Source organism: Hippopotamus amphibius, chromosome 7 (genome assembly GCF_030028045.1).
Source record: "Hippopotamus amphibius kiboko isolate mHipAmp2 chromosome 7, mHipAmp2.hap2, whole genome shotgun sequence".
NCBI lineage: Eukaryota > Metazoa > Chordata > Mammalia > Artiodactyla > Hippopotamidae > Hippopotamus > Hippopotamus amphibius.
Window position 1 is genome coordinate 405,250 of NC_080192.1, and position 14,920 is coordinate 420,169.

General features: G+C 48.8%; 1 protein-coding gene across 4 annotated transcripts in view; it reads right to left on the reverse strand.

Annotated features, from left to right (window-relative positions):
• PPP6R2 (protein phosphatase 6 regulatory subunit 2) overlaps nt 1–14,872 on the reverse strand; it is an 83,207-nt gene extending 68,335 nt beyond the window's left edge. For 3 of the 4 annotated variants that reach the window (XM_057741291.1, XM_057741287.1, XM_057741293.1), the window contains exon 1: nt 14,657–14,872. The gene's annotated coding sequence lies outside the window, so the exon portion shown is untranslated. Of the gene's footprint in view, nt 1–14,286; nt 14,492–14,656 lie in introns of those variants that run through there. The other variant, XM_057741294.1, reaches the window with a different exon arrangement.
• Nucleotides 14,873–14,920: the final 48 nt, after the last annotated feature.

The following is a 14,920-nucleotide window of genomic DNA, read 5'->3' on the forward strand; positions in this document are numbered from 1 at the left end:
TAAAAGCCCCACCACCAAATACAACCACATTGGGGGTTAGGGCTTCAACCTATGAACTTTGGGGACACAATTCAGTTCAAAGCACAGGACCCCCAAGAGAGTCTTCCTGTGACCATATCGAGAAAGAAAGTGACAAAAGCAAAAGGTGGAAGCAACCCAAATGCCCATCCACAGATGAGTGGATAAACAAAATACGATCATCTGAACAATGTCATATGTTGCGACGTGGATGCACCCTGAGGACACTGTGCTGAGTGAAGTAAGCCAGTCATGAAAGGACAGGTGCTGGGTGGTCCCACTCCCACGAAGTCCCTGGAGGAGGCAAATTCAGAGACAGATAGTAGGAGGGTGGGGGCCAGGGGCTGGGGAGCTAGCACGTAATGGGGAGAGGTTTACAGTTTAGAAGGGTGAGGAAGTTCTGGAGACGCATGGTGGTGATGGTTGCACAACAACAAGAACCTACCTAATGCTGAACTGTACACTGAGAAATGGTTAAGATGATAAATTTTATGATATATACATTTAAGGCATTAGCCTCTCTCTGTGCCTCAGCTTCCTCATCTGTAAAAGGTGAATAACAACAGCCGTCTAACCTACCTACAGTGAGAGTAAAAAATCAATGTAAGGATCTTACAACAAAGCTTGACAATATGAAAAGCTCTTAATATATGTTAGCTTCTGTTATCACTTATTGTTATTAACTTATGGCAATAACAACCAAAGTTAAATAGCTGTAAGAGTTCAGATATAGTTGCTTCTGTGGAATAAGACTACGGGATGGGGAGGGCTGCGAGTAGAACAGACTTTTAAATTAGAAGCCTCATACATTTATCAGTTTTTTTTTTAACTTATTTATTTAATTTATTTATTGGCTGTGCTGGGTCTTTGCTGCTGCACACAGGCTTTCTCTAGTTGCTGAGAGCAGGGGCTACTCTTCATTGTGGTGCGTGGGCTTCCCACTGCAGTGGCTTCTCTTGCTGTGGAGCACGGGCTTCAGGCGCACGGGCTTCAATAGTTACGGCACATGGGCTCAATAGTTGTGGCTCACAGGCTCTAGAGCACAGGCTCAATAGTTCTGGCTCACGGACTTAGTTGCTCTGTGGCATGTGGAGTCTTCCCAGAGCAGGGCTTGAACCTGTGTGCCCTGCATTGGCAGGCAGATTCTTAACCACTGCGCCACCTAGGAAGTCCTATTACTTTGTTAACAATTAAAAATCCACTTATCTATTAGAGAAAAATATATACAAATACAGGGAAACAAATTTGAAATTCTAGAGGAACACATTTCCTAGCTAAATAAGGAAGTAAATGAGACCAAGTTGATGGGAAAATAGCAAAGAAACACTGGGCCCCAAAACAAGTGCCAGTGGGCACACCCCTCCATGCCAGGCGCCTCCAAGGGCAGAGAGGGCTCAGCAGGCTGACGGAGAGCAGCCGCTGCCCGTCCTCCCTGCAGGCTGGCAGCTCCGCAGCTGCAGGTGACTCCAGGAAGGCAGCCTGGCGAGTGCTGTGTCAGAGAACAGGAAGGCACAGCCTGGGCCAGCTCCAGATGCCGGGGAAGCAAGGGAGGAAGCCAGCTCTCCTCAGAAGTGAGCCCCCCAACCCAACACGCTCCAGATCAAGAGCCCGTCCCGCTGTGGCAGCAGGGACACGCCGGTGCCCTGATTTCCAGCTCTCCTGTCACACCGAGGTGAGGACTGCAGCGCAAAGGGCCGCAGAGCCGGCAGGTGCTGAGTGGAGGAAAGCCAGCTGATGGAGGAGACAGCAGGTGGAGCGAAGGCTGCAGCAGGAGCCCCGGGGAGGGAGTAGGGACGGGCCACCCCAGCCACCTACAGCCCTGCAGGGACACTGGGCAAGGGGATACCTCGGCCAGTTTCTTCAAGAAAAGCCAGAAACCCAGATTTTTATTAACCTCCAAATCTTCAAATGTTGACAATTTAATTTTTTAACACTCTGTGGGCCTGTGAAGGATGCAAAATGCACCCCCACAGGCCAGCAGTGGGTCTGCCAGAGAGCCAGCCACCTTCGTGTCCCCCCACCCTGTCCACCTTCACGTGTCCACTGTCCCGGCCGGAAGCTGTGAGGACAAGGCGAGACCCTTGCGCCCAAGACACAGCAGGACTCATCAACTGGTAGTCGGCCCAAGGGTCATCGTCCCAAAAACAGCTCACGTGGCTACACGTGCTGGGGCTTCAGGCTCCCGAGGCAGCATCTCTCCTCCCAGCAGCGGCGCTCAACTGGTCTCCCACCAAAGTCGTGGAAAGGTGACTTCCAACACACAGCTGAGCTGGAGCTCCATCAGGCCAAGTGGAGTCTCGCTATCCCCATTTTCTCAAGAGCTTCCTCCTGGCGTTGGGTGCGATGCAGAGGAAACCAACGGTGAAAACACAGCACCTGCCACCTGCTTGCCACCAGTAACCGCGGCCACACTCCTGGTGAAGGATGGGGGGGGGGGGCCCGCCGGCACCAGGACAGGGCATGCACCTCTGCACCCATGCTAAGCCCTTAGTCCTACCCGTCCCTCCTGGAGACAGACGCAGACCCCCAAACAAAGAGCCCATCAAGACAGCAGGCCCGACCACGGCAGGCGCTCTCCAGACACAAGGCCCAGGGAGGTCTGGCTTCTGCCACCAACTAGCTCTGAGGTCCTGGGCGAGTGCCCAATGCTCATGTGATGCAGGCAAAAACGTGACCCGGTGACTGAGAGTCGTCATGACTGCTACCGCTGGTCTAGGACAGCGGCCAACACCAGATGCCTCCCTGGGGTCTGGGGAGACGAGGGATCAGGGAACCAGAGCCCCACCACAGCAAGGCTCTGGGGTGCACCCACCCTGGCACACAGACGAGGCAGATGGGCAGGGTGTACGCTGCATCTGTTCCCAACAACACACTCCTGGGAGAACCAGAACCAAAGGCAGGCAGGGCAGGGCACACTCTAGGTTGAGACTCTCAGGGGGCAAGTAACTGTTGACAGGCAGTTAAAAAAGCAGTGCCAAACAGGCAGGAAAAAGCCCCAACAGGCAGCAAGATAGAAACCAGGGCAATGAACAGAGCTGAGTCCAAACAAGGGCACAGAAGGACTAAGTCAAGGAAAACGGACTGCAGGGTGACACCGACCCCAGGAATAGAAGCAACAGGAGCCGCAGTGACGGGGACCTTACTAAGGGCCGGCACCATGTGAGCCCAGCAGGAGGCAGTCTGCCACCACCCCCAGCTCACAGGTTAAACTGTAGAGGCCTCGACAATGACAGGACCAGCCCAAGGCCACAAGGTTCATAAATGTCAGCTCTGGAACCCGAATCCAGGCTGTCTGACGGCAAAGTCCGTGTCTCAGTCTCCACGTGATACCAGATGCTGGCCCAGGTTCCAGTCGACACGGGAACAAAGAAGGTATCGGAGGAGACCCAGTGGGCTGACGGAGACAGAGGAAGAGGACACGAAGGCACGACCAAGGGCTGCACGGTCCAGGGCGGCGCGCAGCAGAGCCGAGGCGGAAGGCGAGCCCCCGAGTGGAGTGGCCGGGGCTGCGCCGAGGCATTCTGGAGTTCGGCAGCGGCAACGGTGCACAGCCTGCGAATGCACTAAAAGCCAATGGACTGAGCTCTTTCAAAGGGTGGGCCTCAAGGTATGTGCATTACATCGGAACAAAAAAACACAGAGCACTCAGTGGGCTGATGGATGGGAGTCAAATTCTCAAAGAAAAGCTCCCAGAGGAGAGCAGACCTGGAGGGGAAGAGGCCACCCCCACCCCCAGAGAAGGCGGATCTGCGGTGCCACCCGAGGGAGGGGCTGGGGGGGCGGGGAATAGGCCCAACAGGACTGTCCTCAGGAGTCAGGATGGGGCTGTGCTCGCGACAGCTTCCACGAGGAAACATGCTGGAATTTTACTCCTTTTAAATTACTGACCACAAGTGAGCACAGAACACAGCCCAGCCATCCCACTCTCTCTCTCTGGGAAGTGGGCTTCCCTCTCCTTAGACAACTGGGGCGATTTCTAGACGGACACAAACTCTGCACAGCTCCTCACATCAAAAAGCAAAGTCTGGGCTTCCTGGGTGGCGCAGTGGTGAAGAATCCGCCTGCCAATGCAGGGAACACGGGTTCGATCCCTGCTCCAGGAAGATCCCACATGCCGCAGAGCAACTAAACCCGTGCGCCACCACTATTGAGCCTGCGCTTTAGAGCCCGTGAGCCACAACTATTGAGCCCATGTGCTGCAACTACTGAAGCCCACGCACCTAGAGCCCGTGCTCCGCAACAAGAGAAGCCACAGCAATGAGGAGCCCGTGCACCACAACAAAGAGTAGCCCCTCACTCACCGCAACCAAAGAAAGCCCACGCACAGCAAGAAAGACCCAACACAGCCAATAAAATAAATAAATAAATAAATTTACTTTAAAAAAAAAAAAAAAAAAAAAAAAAAGCGAAGTCTACCTGCTCATCCTGGGACCCCTGGGACCTGCGGCCACCACAGAAGGTGGGAGAGGGACGGGGGCCGTTCCGAGTCTCAGCTTCGAGAAGCCTCAGCTTCGAGAAGCCTCAGCTTCGAGAAGCCTCAGCTTCTGCTCTCGTCCCCTGAAAACCCTGTGGCCGGTGGCAAGAAGCCCCTCAGCCTCCCTCAGGACGATGGAACCCTGGAGAGGCCCTGTCACCTGAGGAAGCCCGGCAGACGACATGCAGGGCAGAGAGGAGCCCGTGCAGTTGAGCCCGGCCCAATCTGGGCTCAACCCACAGACTCAGGAAAAACAGCCATTTGATTCCTTTCACTCCCTCCTCCACCCCCCAACATCCCTACCCCGTTAACTCACAGAAAAAGCAAACAGTCTCAAGTGGGGACTCCCATCCTCCACCCACCAAATCTGCCACCCAAATTGCAGCCCCTGCCTCCCCTCCTGTTACAGCAGAGAAAGGGCCCTTGCTCCCAAGACCAGCCACGGCATCCACGCGCAGGGCCCTCCCCTCACACCTTCCGGTACGCCCAGTCTCTCCTCCCTCGCGGTGCACACGCACGTGCATGCACACCCCCCGCCCCACAGACGCCTCTCCAGTCCTGTTCACAGCGATGCTTCCCAAAGGGACTGCCTGCTCTTGCTGTCCCCAGTCCAGCCCCTCCCACCTGGCTCCTATCCCCATCTTGCCACCAAACTGCTTTTGTCAAGGAAGCCAATGCTCACCCAGGACCACCTCACTCAACATCCCACAGCCTGACATGGTGGACGTCACAGCCTGTCTTAGCCCCCTTGACACCACACCCTCCAGGGTCCTCCCGCCCCCAGGGCTGCTCTCCGTCCGTCCGCTCACTGCACCGGTAGGCACACCCCGACGCCATGCCTGTCTCCCTCCTCGCCCTCTACTGAGCACGCATAACGCAAGGTTTAAATGTGCACGTCTGAGAGCTCTAGTTCCAGAAACAACGGAGTAGGTGTACCAGACTAATCTCCCTGCTGATAATAATTACAAACTCTGGACAAAATATAAAAACAACTAGTTGAAGGTGCCGGAGACCAATCAAAAACATGCAGAAACTGGAGGGAACACAATCACTGGAAAAAGGAGAGAAGCTCTATGAGCTCTACCCTGAAGTGGCTCCTGACACAGCGTTACACAGGAGGAAGGAGAGGTCCAAAGGGTGGAAAACGGAATGGGAAACCCAAAAACAGATTTTTAACCCTAACCCCCCAAATCTACATTAAATTCCTCCCAAGTCCCTAGCTGACTCCTAAACAGCACATGGTGGGATGAGACATCAAGAAACCAAGCAGAAAAAATATGTCAAACTCAAAGAAACAGAGAGTAGAAAAGCAGCGGGGCGGGATGGGGGTGTGTGGAGAGGTTGGTAAAAGAGAGCAAACACTCAGCTAGAAGATGAACAGGGTCTGAGGATCGGACGTAAGACGTGGCGACTACAGTTAACAGCGACGCACTAAAGCTTACGATGACGAAACTTAATTGTTCTTACCAAATATGTATACGCGTGTGTATACACAGGGATAGCTGTGACAATTACATAGATGGGAAGAATCCCTTCCCAACGTATACAATATATCAAGTCATCACAATATACTTTACATACCTTAAAATTTTATTTGTCAATTATACCTCAATAAAGCTGAAAAAAGAAAAAAACTGAGCAGAAAACAGCTGTTGTGAGGTGAAAGAGCTGAGCCAAGACCCTGCAGCTGTCCAGCACTGTGGAGACACTGGAGTTTTAAGTTTTGCTAAACTAGGAGGGTTTTCTACTAAAACTCCAGAAGGGCCATGCCTTAGGAGTAAAAATCATGTTCCAGAATTAAAAGCTATGCCTGAAACTTTGCACAAAACCAAAGCAGATCTACCCTAGAAACGCTTCTACAGGATCAAGACCATCTTCCAGTCATTTAACAGCCTGCCCTAGCAAAACTCTGCACTCTTTAAGGAAAGAGAACCTTAAAAGGAGTTTCTAGAATATACTATCCACAATGTCCATTTTGCAATAAAAAATGATTACACATGCAAAGAACAAAAATGTTACCCATGATCAAGAGAAAAAACAATCTACAGGAACCAAAAATGGCTACACATTGGAACTGGCAGACAAAAACTTCAAAACAGCAATTACAAATATGTTAAAGGACTTTAAGAGAACGGAAGAAATATTAGCAGAGAAATGCAAACTTGAAAGAAGAACCAAAAGGAAATTATAGAGCTGAAAATATAGCATCTGAAATTAAAATGTCACTGGATGGAATTAATAACAGAATGAGCACAAAGAAGAAAAGCAGTGAATCTGTAGATAGATGAAAAGAAAATACACAAATGTAAATGAAGACAGAAAAAAGAATTTTGAAAATACCAACACATTCAAAACCCGTGGGAAAATACCAAACGATCTAAAATAGATATCACTGGAGTCCCAAGAGAAGAAAGGCTGAGGCAAAATAAACATTTAAGAGGGACTCCCTGGTGGCACAGTGGTTAAGAATCCACCTGTCAGTGCAGGGGACATGGGTTCGATCCCTGGTTCGGGAAGATCCCGAATGTGGAGGAGCAACTAAGTCCATAAGCCACAACTACTGAGCCCACGTGCTGCAACTGCTGAAGCCCACACACCTAGAGCTGGTGCGCCACAACAAGAGAGGCCACCACAATGAGGAGCCTGTGCACCACAATGAAGAGTAGCCCCTGCTCACCGCAACTAGAGAAAGCCCGTGTGCAGCAACAAAGACCCAATACAGCCAATAAAGTAATTAATTAATTAAAAAAAAAAAAAAAAAAGGACAACCAACCATGGGAGAGCCCAGTTTATACTGTTTGATCTGGTGCCCCCTCCAGTTAGTATCCCCTTTCACAATTAGAAAAAAAAAAAAAAAAAAAAAGGAAAAGAAAGAAATATTTAAGAGGCAAAAAACAGTTTCCAAAGTTGACTGAACACATCAACCCACACATCCAAGACGGATAAATACAAAAACACCACACCTAGAAAATTACAGCCAAACTGAAAAGAAGTTTTTAACAAAGAATGTACTTAATGAAAATAGGTATATATCTTAAACCCAGCAGGAAAAGGGACATCAGGTAAACAAAAGTAAGAATGACAGCCGATTTCTCATCCGGAACAAGAGACGCTGACAGACAGTGGAATAAACTGTTTCAAAGCACTGAAAGAAAAAAGCTGTCAACCCAGAATTCAATATGCAGCAAAAATATCCTTCAAAACTCAAAGGTAAATAAAGACTTTTTCAGACAAACAAAAGTTGAGTGATTCTGTCCTCAGTCACCCACAACATAAAAAATACTGAAGGAAATGCTTCAGGCCAAAGGAAAATGATCCCATACAGAAATCCAAACTACAAAAAGAAATGAAGACCTTCCCAACTCATTCTTTGGGGCCAGTATTACCCTGATACCAAAACAAAAGATATCATATGAAAAAAAAGTCATACACAAATATCTCACGAATATATATGATACACGCAAAAATCCTTAACAAAACACTAGTGAACCAAATCCAGCCACTTTTTTTTTGGGGGGGGGGGTGGGGTTGCCATGTGGCATGTGGAATCTTAGTTCCCTGACCAGGAATTGAACCTGTGCCCCCAGCAAAGGAAGCATGGAGCCCTAACTACCAACCTGCCAGGGAATTACCCCCAGCCACATTTAAAAAGGATTATACACCCCACACTAAGGGGATTTATCCTAAGAATGTAAAGTTGCTTTAACATTTGAAAATTAATGAATAGGACACATTATATTGATAGGATAATGGACAAAAACCAAATATCATCCCAACAAATGTAGGAAAGGCATTTAACAAAATCCAACACCTTTCATGGTAAAAACATTCCATACCATAGAATAGAAAGCAACCGCCTCAACCAATGAAGACCCACTATCGCGATTTCTATTCAACATTATATTAGAGGTTCTAGCTGGTACTACAAAGAAAAACAAATAAAAGGTATAACAATTGGAAAAAAAAGTGAAACTGTCTTTATTCACAGATGATATGATTATGTAGATAGAAAACCCAACGGAATAAACAAACCTACCATGAGAACTGACAAGTGAACTGAGATACATGATCAGTGTACATAAACCGACTGTGTTTTTGTACATTAACAAGGAGTTGAAAAACAATATAAAAATATTTCACATAACATCAAAAATATCAAATGCCTACAAACATACTAAATGAAAAAAATGTAACTTTCACACCAAAAATTACAAAAAAACAGTGCTGGGAAAAATTAAGGAAAATTTAAATAAATGGACAGGTATGCCATTTGCACAAATTAGAAGACTCAAAGGTAATAACTCATGGTTAAAACTCAAAGTTACTATTTCAATTCTAAAACTGATCTATAGATTCGATGTAATTCCAACCAAACTCCCACCAAAAATTCCTGCCCAAATTGAAGAGCTTATTCTAAAACTGGCAAGACAATTTTGTAGAGGAATAAAGGTGGAGGTCTCACACTACCTCATTTCCAGACTGACTATAAAATTACAGCCATTAAGACAGCATGATGTTGGCATAGGATAGAAAAATAGACCAATGGAACATAACAGCCCAGAAATAAGCCTGCACACACATGTTCAGTTAACTTATAACAAAGGCTCCAATGCAATTTAATGGAGAAAAGCAAGTCTTCTCAACAAATGGTACTAGAATGATCACATAACTCATATGGGGGAATGTACACATCACATGAAAATAATGCAAGCTGGACCATTCATAAAGGAAATCAGGATTTGCTTGGAGACAGAGGGGCAAAAAGGGTGAAGGAGGGACCCCCAAGAGGCATGAGGAAATTCAGGAAATGATGGACACATTCACTATCTTGACTATGGTGATGATGTCACAGGTGTACACACGTCAAACCTTAGCAAATTTTACAGTTTAAACGTGTTTACTGTGCATCACTTGTATCTCAATGAAGCTGTTTAAAAGAAAAAGAGGGGGGCTTCCCTAGTGGTCCAGTGGTTAAGACTCCACGCTCCCAATGCAGGGGACCCGGGTTCCATCCTTGGTCAGAGAACTAGATCCTGCATGTATGCTGCAACTAAAAGATCCCACCTGCCGCAACTAAGACCCAGTGCAGCCAAAAATATATATAAATATTTAAAAATAAATAAAAGAAAAGGAAAGAAAAAGAAGAATCATAAGCCTGAATACAAAAACTACCACCATGAAGCTTCTACAAAGACAAAAAATTGGACAGTGTCTTTACAATTCTGGTGTAGGCACAATTTCCTTACAACACACAATAAACACAGGAAATATTGACAAATTTTGAATTCATCCAAATTAAAATTTTCTGCTCATAGAAAAATACCATTAAGAAACAAACAGAGGACTCTTCTGGTGGCACAGTGGTTAAGAATCCACCTGCCAATGCAGGGGACATGGGTTTGATTCCTGCTCTGGGAAGATCCCATATGCTGCAGAGCAACTAAGCCCGTGCACCACAACTACTGAGCCCAAGTGCTGCAACTACTGAAGCCCTTGCGCCTAGAGCCCATCCTCTGCAACAAGAGAAGCCACAGCAATGAGAAGCCCACGCAACACAACGAAGAGTAGCCCCCTGCTTGCCGCAACTAGAGAAAGCCGGCCCATGCAGAAACACAGCAACAAAGACCCAATTATGCAGCCAAAAAATAATAAAGTTCTCTTAAAAAAAAAAAAGAATGAATCTCTCACACACACACACACAAGGCTCCACACTCCCAATGTAGGGGGCCCAGGTTCGATCCCTGGTCACAGAACTAGATCCCACATGCATGCCACATGCCATAACTTAGTAGCCTGCCTACCGTAACTAAGACTCAGCATCAATCAATCAATCAATCAACCAAATAGGCAAACCACAAAATAGCAAAAAATACTCTCCCTTCACTTCCTCTCCTCCTCCCACTGTATATGTATGTATATACATACACACACACATCATAAACGACTTACAATCAGAGTATCTTTTTGAATTCCTAAAACAATAATAAAGACAACCCAACAAAAAGCAGACAAAAGACCTGACACTTCACAAGAGATACACAAATGATCAAGAAGCACATGAAAAGTTGCTCACCATTGTTATTAAAATCATGGTGAAATACCACTACCACCGGAATCAAAATGAAAAAAATGACAATACCAGGAGTTCACATGGATGTGGAGAAACTAGAACTCTCATATATTACTGATAGGAGTATGAAACGGTACCAGTGTGGAAAACTGTTTGGCATTTTCTAAAAAAACTTAAACATGTATGTAAACTATGACCCAGCAATTCCACTCCTAGGTATTTACCCAAAAGAAATAACACATGCCCACAAAAGAATGTACAAAAAACTCAGTGACTTTAATCACAACAGCCAAAAAGTGAAAGCAACCCAAATGTCTATCAGTAAGAAAAATATTTTCACACAAAGGAATACTACACAGATAAAAAGCACAAACTCCAGACACAGGCATCTAAATCAATAAATTTCAAAAATGTTATCTGAACAAAAGAAGACAGACCCAAAAGAGCATATACTTTATCACTCCATTTACATGACATTCAAGGACCTGCAAAATTAATCCGTAAAAATAGAAATCAGAACAATTGTTGCCTTGCAACTTTGAAGGATGGCTTTAATAATTGAAAAGGGACACAAAGAAACTTTGAGGGATGACAGGAATGTTCTATATCTTGACATGAGTGATGGACACACAGGTGCCTACATCTGTTAAAATTCATCAAACTTATATACTGAAGATCTGTACATTGCATTGGGTATAAAATACTCCAATAATTTTTAAATGGTGGAATGTTTTTAAGGAAATAAAAGACTGCACATTCTGTGTTAAAAAGAGAGCTGCTTGCTATATATGGATATGACAGGATTTCCAAGAAGAAGAGGACGGCTGAGGGACATGGTGAGAATGATACACATTTTGGTGTCCTGTGAATTTCACGCTGAGTTCAGATTACCATGTGCAGGAGCACCCACTGGAGTCTGACCACAGGAGCTGAGTCCCTGCTCTCCCATTCATTTGCTGCTGCCTTGGGTACATTACTTAATCTGTCTGTGCCTCAATGATTTCACATGAATATTAACAGGAATATTAAGAATAACTACCTCATTAACTTGTTTTAAGAATTAAATGGAAAAAAAAAGAAAATTAAATGAACTTCCCTGGCAGTCCAGTGGTTAAGGCTCCGTGCTTCCAATGCAGCGGGTTCAATCCCTGGTCAGGGAACTAGATCCCACATGCTGTATGGCACAGCCAAAATATATATATAAATAAAGAGTTTAAAAAAACAAATAGGGGGACTTCCCTGGTGGCGCAGTGGTTAAGAATCCACCTGCCAATGCAGGTGACACAGGTTCGAGCCCTGGTCCAGGAAGATTCCACATGCTGCAGAGCAACTAAGCCCACACGCCACAACTATTGAGCCTGGGCTCTAGAACCCGTGAGCCACCACTATCTGTTGAGCCCACGAGTCACAACTATTAAGCCCGTGCACCCCAACTACTGAAGCCCATGCGCTTAGAGCCCGTGCTCTGCAACAAGAGAAGCCACCACAATGAGAAGCCCGTGCACCATAATGAAGAGTAGCCCCTGCTTGCTGCAACTAGAGAAAGCCCATGCATAGCAACAAAGCCCCAACGCAGACAAAAATAAATAAATTAAAAAAAAAAAAGGATTTCTCTGGTTGTCCAGTGGTTAGGACCCCACACTTCCACTGTAAGAGGCGAGGTTCGATCCCTCATCCGGGAACTGAGATCCGGCATGCTGCACGGCAGGGAGAAAGAAAGAAGGAAAGAGAGAAAGAAAGAGAGAGAAAGAGAGAAAGAAAGAAAGAAAGAGGGAAGGAAGGAAAGAAAGAGAAGGAAAGAAAAAAAAGAAATGATGACTGAGTTAGATGTCAAAATATAAAATTTAGCACTGGTTTTCACTCTCTGGTTTATAGTATACTCTGCACAAGTCACGTACTCACTTTATGTCAAAATGTTATGTCTCACAAGAATACAAAGCTAATAAAAGGTAAAGTACTTTGAAAACAAAATCGGGAATTCCCTGGCAATCTAGGGGTTAAGACTTGGGCTTTCACTGCCATGGACCCTGGTTCCATCCCTGGTCAGAGAACCAATATCCCACAAGCCACACAGTGACACCAAAAAAAAAAAAAAGTAAAAAAAAAATTAAATGAGGCACTTTATTATTTATTTATTTATTTATTTAAAATGAGGCACTTTAAAAAATGGCTGGGCTTATTTTTCTAAATAAAGTTTTACTGGAACACACACATGCGCAAACACCAAACTGCCTAATACATAATCGACTATCGTCATTATTCAAAAATGTAAGACAGTATTTTAAAAGTTAGCCTTTTCCTTAACCAAAAAAAAGGGGGAGAGGACAGGCTTTAGTCAGCCAGCCTGGGGTACAAATCCTGGTTCTGTCACCTATTTGTTGTATATCTTAGTTTCTTCCTCTATAAAAGTGGGAAATAATAGTTCCTATACCCTTGGTTTTTGTGAGGCTTAAATGAAATAATTCATATTAAGCATTTAGGACAGCAGCACACAATAAATGATCAAAATGTTCTGCTGCATGTGGGTGCAAATAAACAGCCATTTCTTAGGCTTTAAGCATTGTGCTGAGGTCGTACACCTGCAGCCTGACCTCCCCTCCGGGCCCCAGATTCTCCTGCTTGGTTCCTTCTCCCTACTAACCCTTTGACTTGTTAGACTTCTCCCACTGCTTTCAGCCACGGGAAAGCCTTGTTTTCCACCTCCAACCTAAAACAACTCCGCTGCAGCTGCAACCAGCCCCACCCCCAGCTTCCCCAACCACCGTGCCCCCGTCCACTCATGTGCTTCATCAATAAGCCTAGAAATCATCCCGAGTCCTCTGTTTCCCTCACACCCCTCTCCTAGCCCATCAGCAAGTCCCAATAGCTCTACCTCCAAAATACCTCCGTCACTCGTCACCAAAGTCTAAACCACAACCACACTGGCTCCCGATACCCTGTCTCTCCCTCTCTTATTCACGTGTTGATGGCACTCCTCAACTCAGTCTCCAGCCTGGGTCCCCTCTCGGCCTGCAAGGAACAGCACGATCCGAAGGCCCAGCCGTAACCAAGACTGCTGTGTGTCCCCCCCTCCCCCCGGCCACGTGTGGGTCTTATCCAGGTTCGTGGAGGAGGTCCACCTCAGGGCCTTTGCATGTGCCGCCCCCCAGTCTGGAAGGCTCTGTCCCTCACTCTTCCCATAGCCGGGTGCCTCTCGCCTTCCAGAGCTGAGCTGACATGACTCAGAGACGCCAAGAGGGAAGAGAAGCCAGAAAGGAAGGGACATGGAGAAGAGGTGAAGGGCCGAGAGTGCCACTGAGGGCCCAGGCGCTGAGAGACCAAGGGAACGGCAGGAAGAGGCCATGGGGGAGGTGACCGGGGAGGGAAAGAGGCCCTGAGGACCAGACAGGTGGGTACAGGGACAAAATGGGGGGGGGGGGGGGGGGCCGTGAGATGCAGGAACTAAGCGGAAGCGACAGGCGGCCGAGCTGGCGGGGACAGGGCTGGGGGTCGGCGGGGACACGTGCGTGGACGAAGCCGCGGTCAGGCTGTCAGGACCCCACGCGGACGGCGGGCTGCGCGGAAGGCGTCCCAGCGACGGCGGGAGGGCCTTTCAGGCGCCCGTAACGGGCATGGGGGAAGGGGAGCGGCGTGGAGGAGGAGCCGGTGCCGACGAGGGGCCGGGGCGGCGAGCAGGAAGGAGGTGACAGGCGGCGCGGGGGACGGGAGGCGCGCGGAGCCCTACCGGGTGGAGGGGACAGCGACGCGGGGGCGGCCGGCGGGGTCCCGGGCTGGCGGGAGCGGGCGCCTCGCAGGCGGACGCGCAGGGTCCCGGCCGGCAGCGGCGGGAGGGCCGACGGGGGGTCTCGCCCGGGGCGCCGGCGGCGCAGGGGAGGAAGGGCGGGGACGGAGGGGTCCCCGACGGGGAGGCGGCCGCCTGCACGGGGGCGCGGGCGGGGAAGGCGCCCCGCGGGGCGGGCCGTGGGCGGGCGCTGACGGGGGCGGCGCGGACAGGGCGCGGGCGCGCGCACCGGGGGGCGGCGCGGGCGGCGGGCGGGGCGGCGTGAGGGGCGCGGGCGGCGGGCCCGGCCGGCAGCCTCGGCGGCCGCACTCACCTGCCCCGCGGGCCGCGCGTCGCGGCGGCTCCTCGGAGGCCCGGCTGGAGGCGAAGCCCGGGCGGCCTGGAGCGGGCCGCGCACACATGGGCGCGGCCGGGCGAGGCGCCCACAAACACGGCGCCGGCAGACTCAGCGCGGCCGGCCTGCGGCTCGGAACCGGCTCGGGCCGCGGGCGGCGCTCCACTCGCTCCAAGATGGCGGGGAGGCGGCCGGGAACGCGCACGCCGGGGGCGGGACCGATGGGGGCGGGGCCACGAGCGG